The 20,401-nt window shown below is 40.9% G+C and overlaps 1 long non-coding RNA gene across 1 annotated transcript; it reads left to right on the top strand.

The window, feature by feature from the left end:
* The first annotated feature begins 3,933 nt into the window (after positions 1-3,933).
* LOC130464365 (uncharacterized) lies at positions 3,934-5,594 on the top strand. Its single transcript, XR_008924746.1, has 3 exons — positions 3,934-4,097; positions 4,432-4,491; positions 5,455-5,594. It is a non-coding gene; the product is annotated as an uncharacterized lncRNA (long non-coding RNA).
* The last annotated feature ends 14,807 nt before the right edge of the window (positions 5,595-20,401 follow it).

Raw genomic sequence — 20,401 nt, 5'->3', positions numbered from 1 at the left:
GAAATTGATACGCACTAAAAGACTCGATTAAGTCTCAAACACTACGGATTTCAGGAATCCGAATCTGACTAAGAAAACAACCCTGGCCCTATTTTCAACGCCTGGCTCTGGGCGCCGAAATCTTCGGCGCCCAGGCCTGGGCGCTGAAAATACCTGGGTACGTGTTTTTTCCTAATTTTTTGTGGATTAGAACTCTGTAATTCTATCTTTCCACGAACTCTTCCCTATAAATACAGCCCCAAATTCGACGTGAAAAGAACACACAACACAATTACATTCTGAGTATTGACTCCAACCCTTAGCCTAAGCCTCACGCTGCGAAATTGTTCACGCGTTCTGTCGCAATCGATCCATAAATCGAACAGAACATATCTTGTCCCATAATTGAGATTCGTTAAATAAAAAGGAGAAATAGCAAAGTCAAAGTGGTTAGTTTTCTGAGAACCGTGACGCACCTCTCAAGGGTGCGTCGTAATGTGCCCCATCTCGATGATTTAATTGCATTCCTCGCCCTTTTTATGAACTGTTAAACTAACTAAATCTGATTGTTCTATCACGCCTAACAAATATAATATTTTTGGGAAATTGGATTATCATGCTAGGTCCCTTAATGCTATCTAAATCAGATAATCGCGATCGATCTAGTATTATATGTTGCATATTGCTAAAATCAACTCAGATTAGTTTAATAGTTAACGCATGTCCCTTCAATTATTTATGCTGAGCTAGTAAGGATATCCTGCCTCTGGAGTTATCGACGAGCGAAGTACTCCTCTCGGTAGTTACAGTCCCCCGAACCCTCAATCTCTACCTTGCGGGTGTATGTTGAGAGATCCCCACACCAGGGATCACAAGGGAACCTACGGCCGTCGTGGTCAAACATAATTGCACTCCCTTGATGTCACGATAACCGGGTTTTGTCAGTTTTTCTCATTGTTGTTAAAAACTGAATGGCGACTCCTATATTACTAGTCAACTGGGTGTATACTCACAGGAAATCCAATTACACTTGATTGAATAAAAGAATCGTCACACCCACGAGGGACGAGGTCACGCATTAGCCTCGCGCTTTTTCGACCCCCTCACAGTGGCGACTCCACTGGGGATAGTGAAGGAAATACTCGTGCTTGTAGGTAATCAAAATATCCGAAGGGTGAAACGATCCTACCCCGCGTTTATTTCCCCATCAAGTTGGGACGACCTGAAAATCAGCATAACGAATCTCGGCTCCCTCGGGAGTTGGGACTAAGGATACCTTTTTTTCGCCAATAGGGGGGTGCATACGCCGCGCATGTTGCCCACTCGGTACTTGTGCAGGTAGTACACCTATCCCGAACCCAATCGCTCGCTCATTAGGTCCCTCTCGCCTGCATGCCCCCTTGGCTTGCACTTGCGGGTTGGCCTCTTGAGCGAAATTCGTCTGTTGAAGACGCTACCTCGACCGGGGCATGTGTTGGATCTACGATAGAAGCGGTACCAAGCCAGGCGCAAATAACTACCAATAGAAGCCTATCATAAACTACATGACATGTTATTATCGCCTAATGATGAATGTTAGTTATGTGTAGCGAAATATGTGATTGTGTGTGACAAACTATCCTAGAAAACCAACGACCTTAAAAATTGCCCAAACGTTCATAGACTAATTTGCCAAAGAGTTATACTGAAATACGTGTTCCGCAAACCCGAATGATCGCCACAAAAATAAGCGACGCTCGGGATGGCCTGTAATGAATCCCACAAGCGCTGCTACGCGTAAAGGACGTTATTAGGCAAGCACGCAAATCGAAGTCGCATAAACAGAAGAGAGAAAAACGAGTACCAGCCAGGGACGCATTTTCAACGCCCCTGGCTGGGCGCCAGAATTTCTCACGCCCCTCGCTGGGCGCTGAAGTTGCTGCTTGGCCTTCTGGTCAGGCGCATAAGCCTCGGTGCCCGCGCAAAAGGAAAATACGTAGCACATAAAATGTTCATAAAAAGAATTGCTACGAAGGCGTAAGAAAAGCACTCGATTTCAAAAGCGACTCGTAAAAAAATTAATAACTCTTTGCGTCGTTGTTAGGCCTCCTACGACGACAATGCTCGGCACCAAAAAACCGAACATGCTAACAACTATGAATGTCACACGGGAAAGTGTTTCGAAAATCCAAAGAATGACCAAAAGAAAAAAAATAACCAAAAAGTGTACCAACAAAGGAAAAAGTGAAAAACCTATAGAGAGAGTCGAAGTCTAGACTAAGTAATGCTTGAAACTTTGGGAACCTAAACTTTAGCTTATCTTATGCCTAGGACTGGTCCTGGCACTTGGTGCCGATCAGGGAATCAACGGTTAGTGCGTCTCGAAGATACATCACCAACATCAGGTTTAGTGACTTCAAGCTCCGTCCGTCGTCCCTCATTTCAAGGATCTCCGCTTCCCCAACCTCGATTCGCACCTTCAAACATGTCCATCGAAGATTTGCGAGACCAGATGGTCCAAATGACCCAACTCATGGGCCAATTGAAAATGGAAAATGAAGCTTTAACGGCTGCGCAAGCAAGAAATGACCTCGATATCGAGAAGAGGATTGAAAAAATGTTCCTAGAGCAAACCATGGGGAGCAAATACTTCTCCCTCGATCCTGAACCTTTTCCTGGCAAACTACCAGAAAAGTTCAGTTCATCTGACTTACCAAAGTTCAAGGCCACGGACAACCCCCGTGATCATCTACTGAGCTTTGTGAATGCCATGAACTTGAAAGGCGTGGATAAGTCCATGTACTTACCTGCTTTTCCTTTGTCCTTGGAACTTGTGCCGCTCAAATGGTACTATCACCAGGACCCTAAGCTCTTCCCCACTTGGGAAGACTTTGTCAATGTCTGCATCAAGCAATACTCGTCGAACATGGATTTCCAAGTCACCATGCGCGAGCTGGAAGTTCTCTTCCAAAAGAAAAATGAGGGTTTCACGACCTACTTTGCTAGGTGGAGGGACCATGCGGCCCAGCTAATCAATAGGCCTCCCGAAACAGAATTGGTCCAAAAATTCATTGACAACCTGGACCCGGCTTACAGACAACACCTTAGGTACCTGGGACTTGACACTTTCAAAAGATTTTATGATGTGGGAATAAAGATCGAGGACGACCTCGCAAAAACCATACAAAGAAAACCCACATATAAAAACAACACCTATAATCGGGGTAACACATCCCAAGCCCAAGAAGTCCATGCTGTAGAAGAGACTCCCGCCCGAAGAAGCCCTGGAAGATGGGTCCGAGACCGAAAGTTTGCCCCACTCGGGTCGACTTTGGTACAAGCCTTTGAAAGACTAACCAATCAAGGAAATTTGAGACCTATAGGCCCCACCCGTGACCCTCCTGTCAAAAGCAAATATTGGGTCGAAGGTACTTACTGCAAATTCCATCAAGGAAATGGGCATGACACTGAAAACTGCTGGAATCTAAAACATATGATCCAGGACATGATAGAGGATGAAGTGATACCTCTCCCTAACGTTGGCAAACCCAACAACAACAAGAGCCCACTCGGCTCTTGTCACATCTCTCTCGACCAACCAGAGAATTTCGACCCCACGGTGTACATCACGCCTCAAGGTGCACCACTCGCTGTGGTCCCTATGAGTCGAATCGAGAGAGAAGTGTGCGGTGTGTGGAATGATGATGCTGAAGATATTTACCTATCTCAAGTATCGGGCCAGGACCTCTTCACCGAAACTTGGCCCGGGTATGCTCTCATTGACACCACCCCTGTAATATCCCGAATTTTCGGGTATTTTCTAATAAATTATTTTGATAAATTAAGATAATTTTACAATTAAAATAAAGTTTTTAATGAGTTTTAACTAATAGTCACTACAAGTATATTTTCAGATTTATTTTATAAATTTTCTGAAATTAGTCTCCTAGTTCAACCTAATACCCTAAGTATATTTTCAGAATTAATTTATATATTTTCTGAAATTAGTCTCCTAGTTAAACCTAATACCCTAAGTATATATAACCCAAACCTCACAAAAAAAATCTCTCGTTACATTAACTGATAGTAAACCCCTCCTCTCAATAATCTCCGCCGTTGTCACAGTACCCTTCCTCTCGGTAAGTAATAGATGTTTATCATTTCCAAGCTTTTCACTTTTGAAATCTATCTTCGATTTAGTGTTTTCTCGTCAATGCTAATTGACAATTATGGCTGACAATTGGGAGTGGGGATTGTTTAACTCATTAACTAACATTGTTTTGGGTTTTTCTATTGTACGTTCTTTAGGAATAGGTTCATACAGCAATGGTGTGCTTTGATTAAAAAAAATAATGAAAGTTGATTTATTAGACTAATTCTTGTTTATATTCTCTAACTATTACTACGCATAGATTAAGTTAGGTTGGGCAAATATTATGACTAACTTAGGTTATTTATTTTGTGTAATCGTAGACGGAGACTACTTAGGAACCACGCGAGGAGACTACTAGTTTGAGTACGTGCGTGTTCAAGGTAATTTTCAATGTCCATCATCTTTAGGTCCCGTTAGTAAAAGTATTTGGGTATATTTATGTGTTAATATGTGCTATGGAGATTAAGTGTTATATGCATATATATGAGTGTTATATATGATTTGAGTTTATGGGGATGTATAATATTAGTATTAGTATGTAAATGATATTTTGTACTAATATAATTATTTTACGAAAATGAATATCACTTCATCTGATTAATGTGTATGGAGGCTATTTTGATGCTGGACACAAGTTGGAGTTTGTTAATTAATTCTGGTTATAAATTTGTTCATGCATTGTATAAAGTTACAGAAGCACTCCAACTCTTTAATAAGAGCTGTAACAATTAAGAACTAAGTGATCGTTGTAATATATTGATAATGATGGGCTCAATTGTACTTCGTATAATTGTAGTTATGGACTCTTGTGACTACGACTATTATGTGCTGTGACCTTATTAAAAATATTAATTACGTAAAGTGTAATATTAGAGGGAAAAGCCCGTAAGGGTTAGGAACAGGTTGCCCTTCTAGATGTTGTTCTATCGGTGCACTTTAGTGGAGACCCGGTAGGCTTCTAGTAGGTTTCTATTATTCTGCAATAAACTTTCTGCTTAGTCTTCCTCCTAATTCTATTGGTGCGCGGTCGCGGAGACCCATAGTCAATTAGTGAGGGGTGTGCACACTAGGGACATTCTGTACTCATCTTACTTTGGCCATTCTCAAGGGTTACGCGCGACCCTTAGCGTTCTTTTTCCCTCACTTAATTAATATTGATCTTTATGTGATAAGTTTAATAACGGAGTTGTTAAATTGGTACTGGTTGTTTAATTGTCTATTTTATGTACTCAAAATGTTTTCAAACTAAAATTATTTATTTTACGGGATGGAGTTGGAATTACTCAGTTTATCTGATTTTTGGGAGTTCGTCTCTCTTGTCTCTTTTCTATTTATTTTTGCAGGTTGGTAAAGGTACTTGGCTACGAGTGAGGAGACGCTTAGAATAACCACCTAGTCAAGAGACAATTTCTATTTCAGTTTAAGTTTAAGTTGGTTTTTGTTATTCATTTTATGGGAATTGGTTGTAGTTTTTATGGGGCACCTTTTAAACCACTTAGTTAATTTTGACTTTAATGATTTTAAATTGTTTTGTTGCTTTGCATTTATTTTCTGTGGATAATAAATGGAGCAGTGACACTCCCAAGGTTCGGACGATTGTTTTATGATATAAAAACAGGGTTTTTGATTATATAAAAGGTCCAAATTTTGGGTGTGTTACAAATTGGTATCAAGAGCTTAGGTTTGTTTTCAAATTTTTTTCTTTCTTAGGAAAATTGGAATTAATGAAATAGGTTAAAAATTGTATAAGGGGTTCTAATTTAAATATGATAAAATAAGTACTAAGTTAAGTAAAAGCCGTGAGCGTGGGAATACGTTAAGGGGTTGTTACACTTACTTGAAAGTACTTGTTTAGTACTTACATTATGTTGTTTTCTTCTTTCTTTTGTCTGTGCTTAGATGGTTCGTACTAGAGTAACTGCAAGGAAACAAACTGCTAGGAGAGGTCCGGGTGTTCGAGCATCGACCCCGTATGAGCTACGAATTCGTGATGGAGAATATGTCCCGCATTTTATTAACCGGTTAAGAGCTTGCATGGAAAGCTATAGGTTGAATGACTTACCAGAGGGCAATGATTTTCATACTCCAACTAGGCAAGCTGAAGTTTTAATAAGAACCCTTCCTATAGTAGGACCGCTAGCTCAAGTAAGGAGAAGGCATAGCCGTATTTTTGTGAACGGGGAGCCTAATACCCTAAGGTACAATTACATGGGACGTTGGTTTTTGGATCTTGTCCACTTGGAGGGCGAGATGATTGATGCTATTACTGCTTGGGACTATGATCGCATGGCGAATAATCAAAATAGTGCCCCAGAAACAAGTGACTCATCGGACTTCGACTAGGAAGCTAAAACTATTCGTTAAACTACAGTAGAAACTAGAAACTAATAAGGTCATTAGGCCATGAAACTCTCTATTTAATAGGATTAATAGATTTTCTGTTTTGCGTCAATACTACTACCAGCATTATAATAGTATGTTCTTTAAAATTAGCCATTAGTTTATTAGTTGTAATGACTTTCGATAATCACCTACTAGTAATGATTATTATTATTTTTTATTATTATTATTATTATTATTATTTTTTAGTATTTTTTTTTATTTGCCCATTATTTTGTCATGGTGGTCGTGAGAATTCTTACATGAAAGTCAAAGAGTTTGTTAAGTGTTGATGTGGGATGAAAATTCCTGCACCTTCTCACTAGACTTGGGTATTTGCAAGACCTCAAATAAGCTAGTAAAGCGTATTATAATACAAGCTGCTGGTACGAGTTAAGTAATGTGGGAAATCCTTATTATTATTATTATTATTATTATCATTATTATTATTATGTGCTTCTTAATTATAGGGGTACGAAATAGTCTTAATAAGTGTAATTGTGATGACGATTTATGTTAACATTTGGTACATGTACAAATACTATGAGTTTCAACGCATTAGCCGCGTTGAAATATGTGTGGTGATAACACCAGTGTTAAATTGTGCAGAGTGTGTATGCAAAACTATAACGTATACACTAGGTCTCGTACAAGAAGAGTAGAACAAATGGCTGAAACCCCGGAACAACTCGCTGCTAGATTAAGGAACCTTGAACAGATAAACCAGACTATGGGTTTGTTGTTGCAGCAACAGTTGCAAAACAACAACAACAACAACAACAACAACAACCATGCTGATAATGACCCGCAAGCTACCATGGCTAAGAAGTTAGCTGCATTGAAACCCCCACTATTCCTAGGTAAGGAGGATCCGTTGTTGGTTGAAAACTGGGTACGTGATTTTGACAAGATCTTCTCTGCTGCTGGTACACCTGATGCTCAAAAGGTGGATCAGGCAACTTTCTATTTGCGCGAAAATGCTGACTTATGGTGGGAAAGACAGGGTCCTATACTAAGAAACCAAGAGAACTTTGGCCGGGATGCGTTCAAGTTGGCTATCAAGGGACGTTTCTTCCCTGAACACATAAGGAGAAAGAAATACAATGAGTTCAGTAGGTTCAATCAAACTGGGGGCATGAGCGTGCAAGAATATGCTGAGAAGTTTAATGAATATGCTAGGTTCTGTCCCAATGTGGTACCTGATGAGAGAGCTAAGGCTTCAAAATTTGAAGATGGGTTGATTTTCAGAATTCAGAAGAAAGTGATAGCAGCTGGCGCAACAGCAACATTCCAAGAAGCATACGAAAGGGCTTGTAACACCGAAAGGGTGATAAAACGCGAAGAAGAGGTGAAGAATATGCACAAGAAGAGAAATAATGCTGAAACCTCCAACCAGCAAGGGTATAACAAGAAACCTCGCTATGGAGGAAATAGTAATGGCTATGGCAATGGAAATGGCTATGGGAATGGAAGTGGCAATGGTAATGGCAGTGGCTACAGGTCTAACGATCGTTATAACAACAACAACCGCAACTACCAAGGCCAAGGAAATCAGAATCAGCAAGGATCCCTTCCTTCCAAGAGATGTCACAAGAGTCATCGTGGTCGTACTTGCCAAGGAGACCCAATCACTTGTTACGAATGCAAGGAGCCTGGACATAAGGCACGTGAATGTCCCAAGAGGCAGGGGAATAATCGCCAAGGTCATAATGGAAACAATAATAGCAATGGAGGCGGCTATGGAAGGAACTCGAACAACAATGTCAATGGACATACCAACAATAGTAATGCTGGAGCAACAAACACTAACCAGAACAATGGCAATGGGAGGACCAGCAATGGAAGGATATATGTCATGAACCAGAATGAGGCTAGCATCAATGCCAACGTTGTGACGGGTACTTTTCTAGTTAACTCTAAGCCTGCTTACTTACTTTTTGATTCAGGGGCGTCTCATTCTTTTGTATCCACTTCTTTTGTGAGTAAAAATGCATTGAAACCTTCATCGTCGCGTCAAGCCAATATAGTGATACCATCTGGGGAAGTTGTGCTTTGTAAATCCCTATACCAAAACATTCCCATTAATGTAGCTGGGACTGAGTTACCTGCAGAACTTATCCAGTTTAACCTGACTGATTTTGATGTAATCTTGGGAATGGATTGGCTTAGTAAGTACAGGGCTAGAATTGAGTGTCACACCCAGAAAGTGTCTCTTAGGGGGCCAAAGGGGAATAGAATTTCTTACCATGGAGTTGTGTCTAAGCCTGAACTCAGTATTGTGTCAGCCATGACTTTTCATTCTTATATTAGGAAAGGTTACCCCATATACTTGTGCCATGTGCAAGATGTGAATGTAGAAGAGAAAGCCATAGAACAGATTCCGGTAGTAAGAGAATTTCAGGATGTATTCCCAGAAGAAATCCCAGGGATGCCACCAGCTAGGGAGTTAGATTTCAAAATAGATGTAGTGCCTGGGACAGGAGCTATTTCCAAGGCACCATATAGGATGGCACCCGCAGAGATGAAGGAGTTGAAAGTGCAGTTAGAAGAGTTGCTTGAGAAAGGGTACATTAGACCGAGTGTCTCACCTTGGGGAGCACCTGTTCTGTTTGTGAGAAAGAAGGATGGGAGCATGAGATTGTGCATTGACTATCGAGAGTTAAACAATGTCACAGTAAAGAATAGGTATCCGTTACCTAGGATTGAGGATTTATTTGATCAACTTAAGGGTGCTGGGATCTTTTCGAAAATTGATTTGAGGTCGGGATACCACCAGCTGAGGATAGCAGCAGAAGATATACCTAAGACAGCCTTTCGCACAAGATATGGCCATTATGAGTTCACTGTCATGCCTTTTGGACTCACAAATGCGCCAGCAGCTTTTATGGACCTTATGAATAGAACTTTTCAGCCGTATTTGGATAGGTTTGTTGTGGTGTTTATAGATGATATTTTGGTGTACTCGAGGGATAAGGAAGAGCATGAGGAGCATCTAAGAAGAGTGTTGGAGATACTCCGTGAAAAGCAGTTGTATGCTAAATATTCTAAGTGTGAGTTTTGGCTAGAGAAAGTAGCATTCTTAGGCCATGTGATATCGAAAGAGGGAGTTGCAGTTGACCCATCTAAGATTCGAGCAGTGACTGATTGGCCTCGACCTACTAGTGTGACAGAAGTAAGGAGTTTCTTAGGCCTTGCTGGTTATTATAGGAGATTTGTGGAAGACTTTGCTAGAGTAGCTCAACCAATGACAAATTTAATGAAAAAGACAACGAGATTTCAGTGGGATGAGAAATGTGAGCAAGCTTTTCAAGAGTTGAAACGAAAACTTACCTCTGCACCAGTTTTGACATTACCCTCGGGAGTTGATGGATTTGAGGTGTATAGTGATGCATCAAAAAACGGTTTAGGGTGTGTACTTATGCAACATGGGAAGGTTGTAGCTTATGCATCGAGGCAACTTAAGCAGTATGAGAAGAATTACCCCACACATGATTTGGAGCTAGGGGCAGTGGTGTTTGCTCTTAAGATTTGGAGACACTACTTGTATGGTGTGAGGTGTAAGGTTTATACAGACCACAAAAGCTTGAAGTACATATTCACTCAAAAGGAGTTGAACATGAGACAAAGAAGATGGCTAGAACTGATAAAAGACTACGAATTGGACATCTTGTATCATGAAGGAAAGGCAAACAAGGTAGTTGACGCATTAAGCAGAAAGACAAGCCACACGATGAACACAATGGTGTTGGCAAAGGAGTTATGTAAGGAGTTTCAAAAGCTGAATCTGGAGGTGATGGAAGCTGGTCAAGTGGATGCTCAGTTGAATGCAATGTCAGTAGAACCTACCATATACGATGAGATTCGAGAGAAGCAAGCAACAGATGAATGGTTGGGAAAGGTGAGAAAAACGAAGGAAGAAGGAGCAGCTATTGACTTTGAAATCGACGATACTGGAGCAGTGAAATATAAGGGAAGATGGTGCATTCCAAAAGATGAAGATCTAAAGAGGAAAATCTTAGAGGAGGCTCACAATACTCCATACTCAGTGCATCCGGGCGGAGATAAACTTTATAAAGATCTTAAACAACATTTTTGGTGGTCTAACATGAAGCGTGAGGTAGCGGAGTTTGTAGCAAGATGTTTGACATGTCAGAAGGTAAAGATTCAGCATATGAGACCTGGAGGGAAGTTGCAATCTTTGGAGGTACCGGGATGGAAGTGGGAGTCGATTTCAATGGATTTCGTGATGGCATTACCACTTACCAAGACAGCAAAGAATGCAATTTGGGTCATAGTTGATCGCTTGACAAAGACAGCAAGATTCATTGCCATGAAGGATACTTGGAATGTGAACCAACTAGCAGATGCATACGTTCGTGAAATAGTGAGACTGCATGGAGTTACTAAGGACATCATTTCAGATAGGGACCCGAGATTCTTGTCAAACTTTTGGGGTACTTTTCAGAAAGCATTTGGTACTATACTAAAGTTTAGCACAGCATTTCATCCTGCTACCGATGGGCAGACAGAGAGGACGATTCAGACTCTAGAGGATATATTAAGGGCTTGTGTAATGGATTTTGGTGGGTCGTGGGATGAGCGATTGCCTATGATTGAGTTCTCATATAATAATAGCTACCATGCAAGCATAGGAATGGCACCTTATGAAGCGTTATATGGGAGGAAATGCAGGAGTCCTTTGTGTTGGAGTGATATTAGTGAGTCGTTGACATTGGGGCCAGAAATGATAGAAGAAACAATAAGGCAGGTTAGGTTGATACAAGAGAATATGAAGGCAGCCCAGGATCGGCAGAAGTCATATGCAGACCAGAATAGAAGGGTGGTGGAGTTTGAAGTTGGAGAAAAAGCATTACTTAAGGTGTCACCGACCAAAGGTGTCATGCGATTTGGAAGGAAAGGAAAGTTGAGCCCGAGGTACATTGGCCCGTATGAGGTATTGAAGCGAATTGGAGAGGTGGCATATCAGTTAGCTTTACCAATGGAGTTAGCCAATGTCCACAATGTTTTCCATGTCTCCCAACTCAGAAAATATATCCATGACCCTAACCATGTAATCCAACCAGAGTCTATAGAGTTAGACGAGTCATTAACCTCCAAAGAACGCCCTAATAAGATTCTTGATACCAAAACCAGAAGTACGCGGAACAAGGCCGTTAAGTTAGTTAAAGTGCTATGGTCGAATCAAAATTCCGAAGAGGCAACGTGGGAAGCTGAGGATGACATGAAAAAGCGTTATCCAGAACTATTTGAGCAGGTATGCTAAGTTTCGAGGACGAAACTATTTTTAGGGGGGGTGAAATAGGATGCTAACAGGTCAGTATCGTTCTTTTAGCACATTGGGTTAACCTTAAGTTCGAGGACGAACTTTGTTTTTAGGGGGAGTAGATGTAATATCCCGAATTTTCGGGTATTTTCTAATAAATTATTTTGATAAATTAAGATAATTTTACAATTAAAATAAAGTTTTTAATGAGTTTTAACTAATAGTCACTACAAGTATATTTTCAGATTTATTTTATAAATTTTCTGAAATTAGTCTCCTAGTTCAACCTAATACCCTAAGTATATTTTCAGAATTAATTTATATATTTTCTGAAATTAGTCTCCTAGTTAAACCTAATACCCTAAGTATATATAACCCAAACCTCACAAAAAAAATCTCTCGTTACATTAACTGATAGTAAACCCCTCCTCTCAATAATCTCCGCCGTTGTCACAGTACCCTTCCTCTCGGTAAGTAATAGATGTTTATCATTTCCAAGCTTTTCACTTTTGAAATCTATCTTCGATTTAGTGTTTTCTCGTCACTGCTAATTGACAATTATGGCTGACAATTGGGAGTGGGGATTGTTTAACTCATTAACTAACATTGTTTTGGGTTTTTCTATTGTACGTTCTTTAGGAATAGGTTCATACAGCAATGGTGTGCTTTGATTAAAAAAAATAATGAAAGTTGATTTATTAGACTAATTCTTGTTTATATTCTCAAACTATTACTACGCATAGATTAAGTTAGGTTGGGCAAATATTATGACTAACTTAGGTTATTTATTTTGTGTAATCGTAGACGGAGACTACTTAGGAACCACGCGAGAAGACTACTAGTTTGAGTACGTGCGTGTTCAAGGTAATTTTCAATGTCCATCATCTTTAGGTCCCGTTAGTAAAAGTATTTGGGTATATTTATGTGTTAATATGTGCTATGGAGATTAAGTGTTATATGCATATATATATGAGTGTTATATATGATTTGAGTTTATGGGGATGTATAATATTAGTATTAGTATGTAAATGATATTTTGTACTAATATAATTATTTTACGAAAATGAATATCACTTCATCTGATTAATGTGCATGGAGGCTATTTTGATGCTGGACACAAGTTGGAGTTTGTTAATTAATTCTGGTTATAAATTTGTTCATGAATTGTATAAAGTTACAGAAGCACTCCAACTCTTTAATAAGAGCTGTAACAATTAAGAACTAAGTGATCGTTGTAATATATTGATAATGATGGGCTCAATTGTACTTCGTATAATTGTAGTTATGGACTCTTGTGACTACGACTATTATGTGCTGTGACCTTATTAAAAATATTAATTATGTAAAGTGTAATATTAGAGGGAAAAGCCCGTAAGGGTTAGGAACAGGTTGCCCTTCTAGATGTTGTTCTATCGGTGCACTTTAGTGGAGACCCGGTAGGCTTCTAGTAGGTTTCTATTATTCTGCAATAAACTTTCTGCTTAGTCTTCCTCCTAATTCTATTGGTGCGCGGTCGCGGAGACCCATAGTCAATTAGTGAGGGGTGTGCACACTAGGGACATTCTGTACTCATCTTACTTTGGCCATTCTCAAGGGTTACGCGCGACCCTTAGCGTTCTTTTTCCCTCACTTAATTAATATTGATCTTTATGTGATAAGTTTAATAACGGAGTTGTTAAATTGGTACTGGTTGTTTAATTGTCTATTTTATGTACTCAAAATGTTTTCAAACTAAAATTATTTATTTTACGGGATGGAGTTGGAATTACTCAGTTTATCTGATTTTTGGGAGTTCGTCTCTCTTGTCTCTTTTCTATTTATTTTTGCAGGTTGGTAAAGGTACTTGGCTACGAGTGAGGAGACGCTTAGAATAACCACCTAGTCAAGAGACAATTTCTATTTCAGTTTAAGTTTAAGTTGGTTTTTGTTATTCATTTTATGGGAATTGGTTGTAGTTTTTATGGGGCACCTTTTAAACCACTTAGTTAATTTTGACTTTAATGATTTTAAATTGTTTTGTTGCTTTGCATTTATTTTCTGTGGAGAATAAATGTAGCAGTGACACTCCCAAGGTTCGGACGATTGTTTTATGATATAAAAACAGGGTTTTTGATTATATAAAAGGTCCAAATTTTGGGGGTGTTACAACCCCTCAGGAGCCCGAGGTCGACAACCTCACCCGATCCGGAAGAATATACCAACCGGATATTCACCCACCTCCTATGGACGACATCCCGGTTAGGCAAATTCCTGAGAATGGACGGCACGCCACCGTCGCAGAAGTCATTGAAAATCCTCTCCTGAAACAACTAAAAAGAACCAAGGCCGAGATTACCATCTGGGATCTCATGTGTACTTCAAAGGAACATCGCGAAAAGCTTATTCGCTCACTCGACCTCATCTCAGTACCTACAGATATCACACTTGACTCACTGGTTAGCCATGTCACGAGAGATGCCGGAGAAAAAGCCATAGTTTTCACTGACAAAGACTTGCCCAAAGAGGGGGGTGCTCACAATAAAGCCCTTTACCTAGTGGTTGGATGCAAAGGACAAAACATCCCCCTGGCGCTCGTAGATAATGGTTCGGCAGTTAATGTCTGCCCATTGCGAACCGCCCATTGCTTGGGGCTAGGAAACGATGACTTCCAAACCTCCACGCAAGGGGTACGAGCTTATGATAACTCCCGAAGGCCTGTATTGGGAAAAATCAACCTTACCATACAAACCGGGCCTGTGGCACGCACCACGGAGTTTCAAATAATCGACATCAAGCCCACTTTCAACCTCCTCTTGGGGCGACCTTGGCTCCATGACTTAGGAGGTGTGGCTTCTACCTTGCACCAAATGGTTAAACTTAACCATAACGGGGTAATACTAGAAATCCGCGCCCCTCCTCTCGACGTCAGTTGTATTATGGTTGGAACGACCGAAACTGCAGACGACCTTTATGGGTTTCAAATGGAAGAAGCAATCCAGTTCATTGAAGACTATGACCCAGCATTCCTAGACCCGCATGCATCCCGAGTCATCCCTAGAATGTTGTTAGCTCAAGGTTATTTCCCTGGAACCCCATTGGGCATAAGGAGGAAGGAATACACATTCCATCCTTATCCAAACAAATCTACTCCCTTTGGCTTAGGCTATGAACCAACGTAGGAAGATATTGCTGACCGCCTGTCTAGGCTACGCCTTAACAAAGCTAAAAAAACCACCCTCCTTCCCCCGTATCAAAGGACCCTTAACGGGATGTTCGTTCGGGAAGGAGAAGAACACCCATGCTGTGATTTCCCTGAACCCTTCGTTCAGGATGGCTTGCTAAAACCCGGATTTGAAATTTTCCATGACTGCCACACCTTGGATGAGGCACCCCACCTCACCAAGACTAAAACAGCTGAAATATTGGACAACCAGGCTCTATGGACATTGTTTAACGAATCGAGGCCTAGCTATGGAGAACGAGAATGTGATGATCGACTACCCTAGCTTTACAAGATGAAGGTTTCGATTCTTGTAGGTTTCGATCCAACCCGGTTAATCTCTCCTGCATCAACACTAGAAGAGGTCGAGAACGGATGGGTGAAGACATATCAGTGGGTCAATGCAAAAGGAATGGAATTCAAGATGAGTACCGGTGCAGGACCGAAGTTTTATGAGACTAAAGCCCAGGCTTGAACCATATAGAGCACCATTAGTAAAAAGCGCCTAGTAGTTCTTTAGATTGATAGAAAAAAATAATAGAGACTTTAGATGGTCCTAAGGCCCCTTAGAATATAGGTCAGTGTTATTTCAGTGTGTTTTCCTTACTTTCCGAATCAATAAAGGCGTAATATTTCTCCTAAAAATTTTATTCTAACATTAAATAAGCACCAAATGTACTTGCAAAATACTAAAATAAAGAGGCGGCCCACTCTAGGACCAACAAACGAGGCCCATTCGGTCTTGAAATAGTGCCATGGGAACCAATTCCTGAAAACCCACAAAATAAACCACACTATCCCATTCATATCCCCAAAACCTAAAAAGCCAAACAGTGTCATCATAAGAGTCAATCCATGCAACCAAAAGAAATCAAAGGAAATCAAAATCCAAAACAATGCAAATGTTACCAAAAAAACAGATTCATAAAACATAATTCCATCATACCCTTCACTAACAACACGCACTTCAACCCACCTCAAAAGCCTACACAACGATCTTCATAACTTCCGCACCCTAACCCCATTTTCAAAACTGTTTCGAGTCACGAATAGAAAAAATTAATCCGAACAAAAATGCATTTCACGCTAACAGTAAAAAAAGCCTCCAAAATAGCCTCAAAATTGACTTTAAATACGAGCAAAATATCAAGGCACAAAAAAAAGAAATAAATGCAAGAACATGTGAAGCAAAGCGTCAAAAATTGACCGCCCAAGTCATTTTCAGCGCCCAGGGCTGGGCGCCGAAATTTCTGACGCCCCAGCCTGGGCGTTGAAACTCTCTGCCTGACGAAAATTTTCTTTTCAGAAGTGCTCGTCATTTTATCCGCACACAACGGAAAAATAACGAACACTTGGGGGGGTACAGTACGTATCCAAACAGGCTTACCAAGAATATAGCCATACAAATTAGTCGAATTTCGAATTTCATATTTTAAGCGACTTATGGCAAGAAAAAAAAAAGCAAACGGCAGATGAAAATAATGATAATGCTTCACTCATTTGAGCGGTTAAGTAATATGCTACCACCTCAGGGCATATCTATTAAAATCTGGCATCCTAGAACTTATTCTAGCTAGAACTACGCGCGACCTGATTCTGATAAAGATACGTAGGCAATCCTTACCAAGGATTCGGTCCAATAAAAAAAACGAATATTCTTTATGCAAAAGGTGTTAGACATATAAAAACATAAAAAAGAGGAGAAACAAAGTAAATGAAAATGAAAAATAAAAATACGCCTTTATTAAAAATAAGAAGGAAAACAAAGTGCTAAGAATAAAAACAAACACAACTGAAATAAATAGAGGGCACCTACACCCTAGCAAGAACTACACTACTCTAGTTCTTCCGGATCATCAAATAAAGCCTCTTAGAGGGCAATGTTCGCAGGATCCACCCCCACAGTCTTCTACGCTGCCCCAATATCAATCTCCATAAGAACCGGCTCCTTGACACTAACTTCCAAAGATGCCAAGGCTTCAGAAACATTCTCAGTTATAGCTCGCTCAGCCTCAAGGGCACAGACAATGGTGGGAAAAGGATTATTATCATGAACTAGACTAGCCACTGTTTCTACAGGCGGCTGAGCCTTCCTAACCCATACATTATTCCGGCGACGATCTCCGCGAGAGCTTGCATTTCTTTTAACAACAGCAGGCCCCTTCATGTTAGGCATCTTTTTAGGCCTGAAACTGGAACGGGGAGGAACTTCCTTTCGCTTTCGATCAGGACGAGCTTTCACAGTCTTAATACTATAGGTATGAGATTTGGCAGAATCAGGACCCTCATACTTAACACGAATACGAGGTATCAAAAGCTCAGCCGGCTCCCCATTACGAGCCTCGGCCCTCACATCTTTGTTATCGGAGCTCATCCACAACTTGTAGTTTTCGGAAAGACCCACAAAGCCATTTGTAGCTACGACCCAACGCGGGAGACCATCATAGTACTTAGCCCACGCTAGAACCCGTGTTTGTGAAAAGGCCGCTACCTTAGGTGGTACCGTATCAGAAAAGGGGATAGTCTGCCTTAAACCATATTGACGCATGACTCGGTAAGGGAAAATATAAATGGGACGAGATAGCCCCAACAATGAAACGTAAACCGATACATCAGAACCCCCTGTCATAGTAGTCAAACCCCACCATGGTATCACCCACTTAATAGAACAAATGCCATAAGTAAAAAAGGAGGTTCATTCGGCCTCGTCCTGGACTTGGTGCAAGTATTTTTGGTTACCCAGAGCTATAGGGCGATAATGTTTAGGATCGGCAGGAGCTTCCAAAAGTCTAAGCCGTTCCACAAGCCAAATCTGCAAAAACAGGGTACGATCGAATCAAAAGAATGAAAAGAAAAAAAAACGGTCCTTGGGGCGCAGTTTCAACGCCCAGGACCAGGCGCCGAAAACTCCAGCGCCCAGCCCTGGGCGCTGAAACTTAGCCCCAGGCAAAAGAAATATATGCAAAAGGGGCGTATGCGCGCGCAAAGAAGAAAATCGATTACCTGCAGTAATAGGGGGCTTCCCTTAAAATGTTCAGATTTGGCATCCTTCTTCAACTCATCCGCACTCAGCAAAGTCTCGGCAACAACCAACGACATAATAGAATAGCAACTTTCCATCTGGCTAATCAAGGGGATCAACCTTATGTCACCGAACTCACCATTGTTATTCGACAGCAAATAATGATTCAACAAGCAAAATACAAGGGCTCGGATATTCAATTTCTGTTCGGTCATATTCTTACTAGGCCTAAAATGATGTTTTACAAGTTTTGCAAAGTTAACCTTGTCATCTACAACAATTACAGCAAACATGTTATCATCTAGTCCTAGGAAAGACCTTATGGTTGTTTTACCCTCTTCAATAGTGCCAAGAGTAACAGGAGTAGCATTAGTAGGATAACCAAGGATCGCAGCAAATTCATCGGGCAAAGGACATATTTCGTTGCCCCGAAAGGCAAAAACATGATGATCGGGGTCCCAAAAGCTTAGGGCAGCATGCAGAAAGTTATAATCAATATTAATTTGTTGTAAGCCTAAAAGTGCCTCTAAGTGGTATTCTTTTAACAAAGCCTTTTCTGTGGGAGTAAGGGCCCGTAGCCAACGCCTAACAGTCCGTTGGAGTGAGAAAGTAGGGATCGACATGGCAAAAGCAATGAGTAACTAAAACACAGCAAAAAGAGAGAAAGAATTTGAGAGTGGGGGAAAATAGGGACGTATCTAGCCCCTATATATAGCTGGACGCACCCAGTGACATCCTGATCCTATTCGGAAACGTGTTAGGAAATCCGAAAGTCAAATATCACCAGGAAAAGACTTTCAGCGCCCACGGCTGGGCGCCGAAATGTTTAACGCCTGGCCTTGGGCGCTGAAAATGCAGCCCAAGGCCCAGATTTCACAAAACGCGGAACAGGAAAGGACTTAAGACCGTGTTGCTAAACACGAGGCCCTATTGCAAGTAGGATCAAGACCAAAGCACCTTTAGCTCCCAAATAAGCAAAAAAAAAATAAACATTAAAACTTGGTCGAAACTTAGACTCGTCTCAAAAAATGCTTATGTACACTTTCCAAAAAATAAGTTAAATATCATGGTCATTCTTCGAAACACCAAAAATGTGTATCGTTAAGTCGTTGGTTTTCCAAATAAAAAATGTTTGTCTGTCAAAGGATTAATCCGGGCCAAGCTAAAACCGGATGTCGCCTGAAAACTAAAGTCGCACTCCACGGCTTCGCTAAAGTAGCACATGAAGGAAATAATGCCCTTGGTCCAAGTATGCATTCTATGTTAAGTCTAATAAATGCGGTTCAGTATTAATTAACAAGTTAATAATTCAGTGAGATCAAGTGAGCTGAATGCCTAGCTAGAGGCCGCTTTAGTTCAAGTGGAATTAATGATATTAATCCACAGCTTACTCTTGACTGAACCCGTAGGGTCACACAAATAGTACGTAAACGGATCAAGTATTTAATAGCATTAAATACTCCATCTATGAATATTCGGAACCGACGGATCTTGGTTTCAGTGGGAGCTAAGATCGTCACAGGCAAGGAATGAATACTCCGGAAACGATGATATTGCCGGAAACGGAAATATGGATCGTATCGGAAATATAAATATTATCCAAGTCGTAGATGTTGCCGGAAACGGAAACATGGTACGTGTCGGAAAATATTATCGGAAATGGAAATATTGCCAGAATCGGAAATATTGCCGGAAACGGAAATATTGTCAGAATCGGAAATATTACCGGAATCGGAAAATAATTCCGGAAACGAAAATATTAAATATTTGTTCGAAACGGAAATTGATTCCGGAATCGGAAATATTAAATATTGTTCGTATCGGAAATGAATTCCGGAATCGGAAAATTTAATCGGAAGCGCATCGTACGAATAAGCATCGGACGAGGCCTGTCGGACGAGGCCCAGCACGAAGCCAGGCCATCGCCCAGCAAGCCAAGCACGCCGCACAAACAGCCACGCCAGGCCCAGCGCAAGGCCAGGCCCAGCAGGCTGCGCGCAGCGCGCACAGCGCGCACAAGCACGCGCAGCGCACAGCGCGCACAGCACGCGCAGCGCGCAGCGCGCGCGGGCGCTGAGTGGGCTGCTGCTCGCGCGCACGCATGGGGCCCATCGTGGCTGCCGTGCGTGTGTGTGCAAGTGTTTGTGTTCGTGCACGTTTCCTAAAACATGCAGAGTTCGGTTAATGATTAAATTCCTAATTCTATTTGATAAATTAATTAAATTAGAGTTCTTATAGGATTCTAGGTTTAATTAATTTGTATCTGAATAGGATTTCGATTCCCTTTCCATACCGCTATAAATATGAGGCTAGGGCTCACAATTTATAACACAAGTTTCAAAGTATTCAAAGTGAGTTTTTGAGAGAAAAATTCAGTCACACATTTGCCTATAAAGTGCCGAAAAT

The sequence above is a fragment of the Spinacia oleracea genome, chromosome 6 (genome assembly GCF_020520425.1).
Source record: "Spinacia oleracea cultivar Varoflay chromosome 6, BTI_SOV_V1, whole genome shotgun sequence".
NCBI classification, from domain to species: Eukaryota; Viridiplantae; Streptophyta; class Magnoliopsida; order Caryophyllales; family Amaranthaceae; genus Spinacia; species Spinacia oleracea.
The sequence above is the reverse complement of the archived record's forward strand: the minus strand, read 5'-3'. Positions and strand labels throughout refer to the sequence as shown.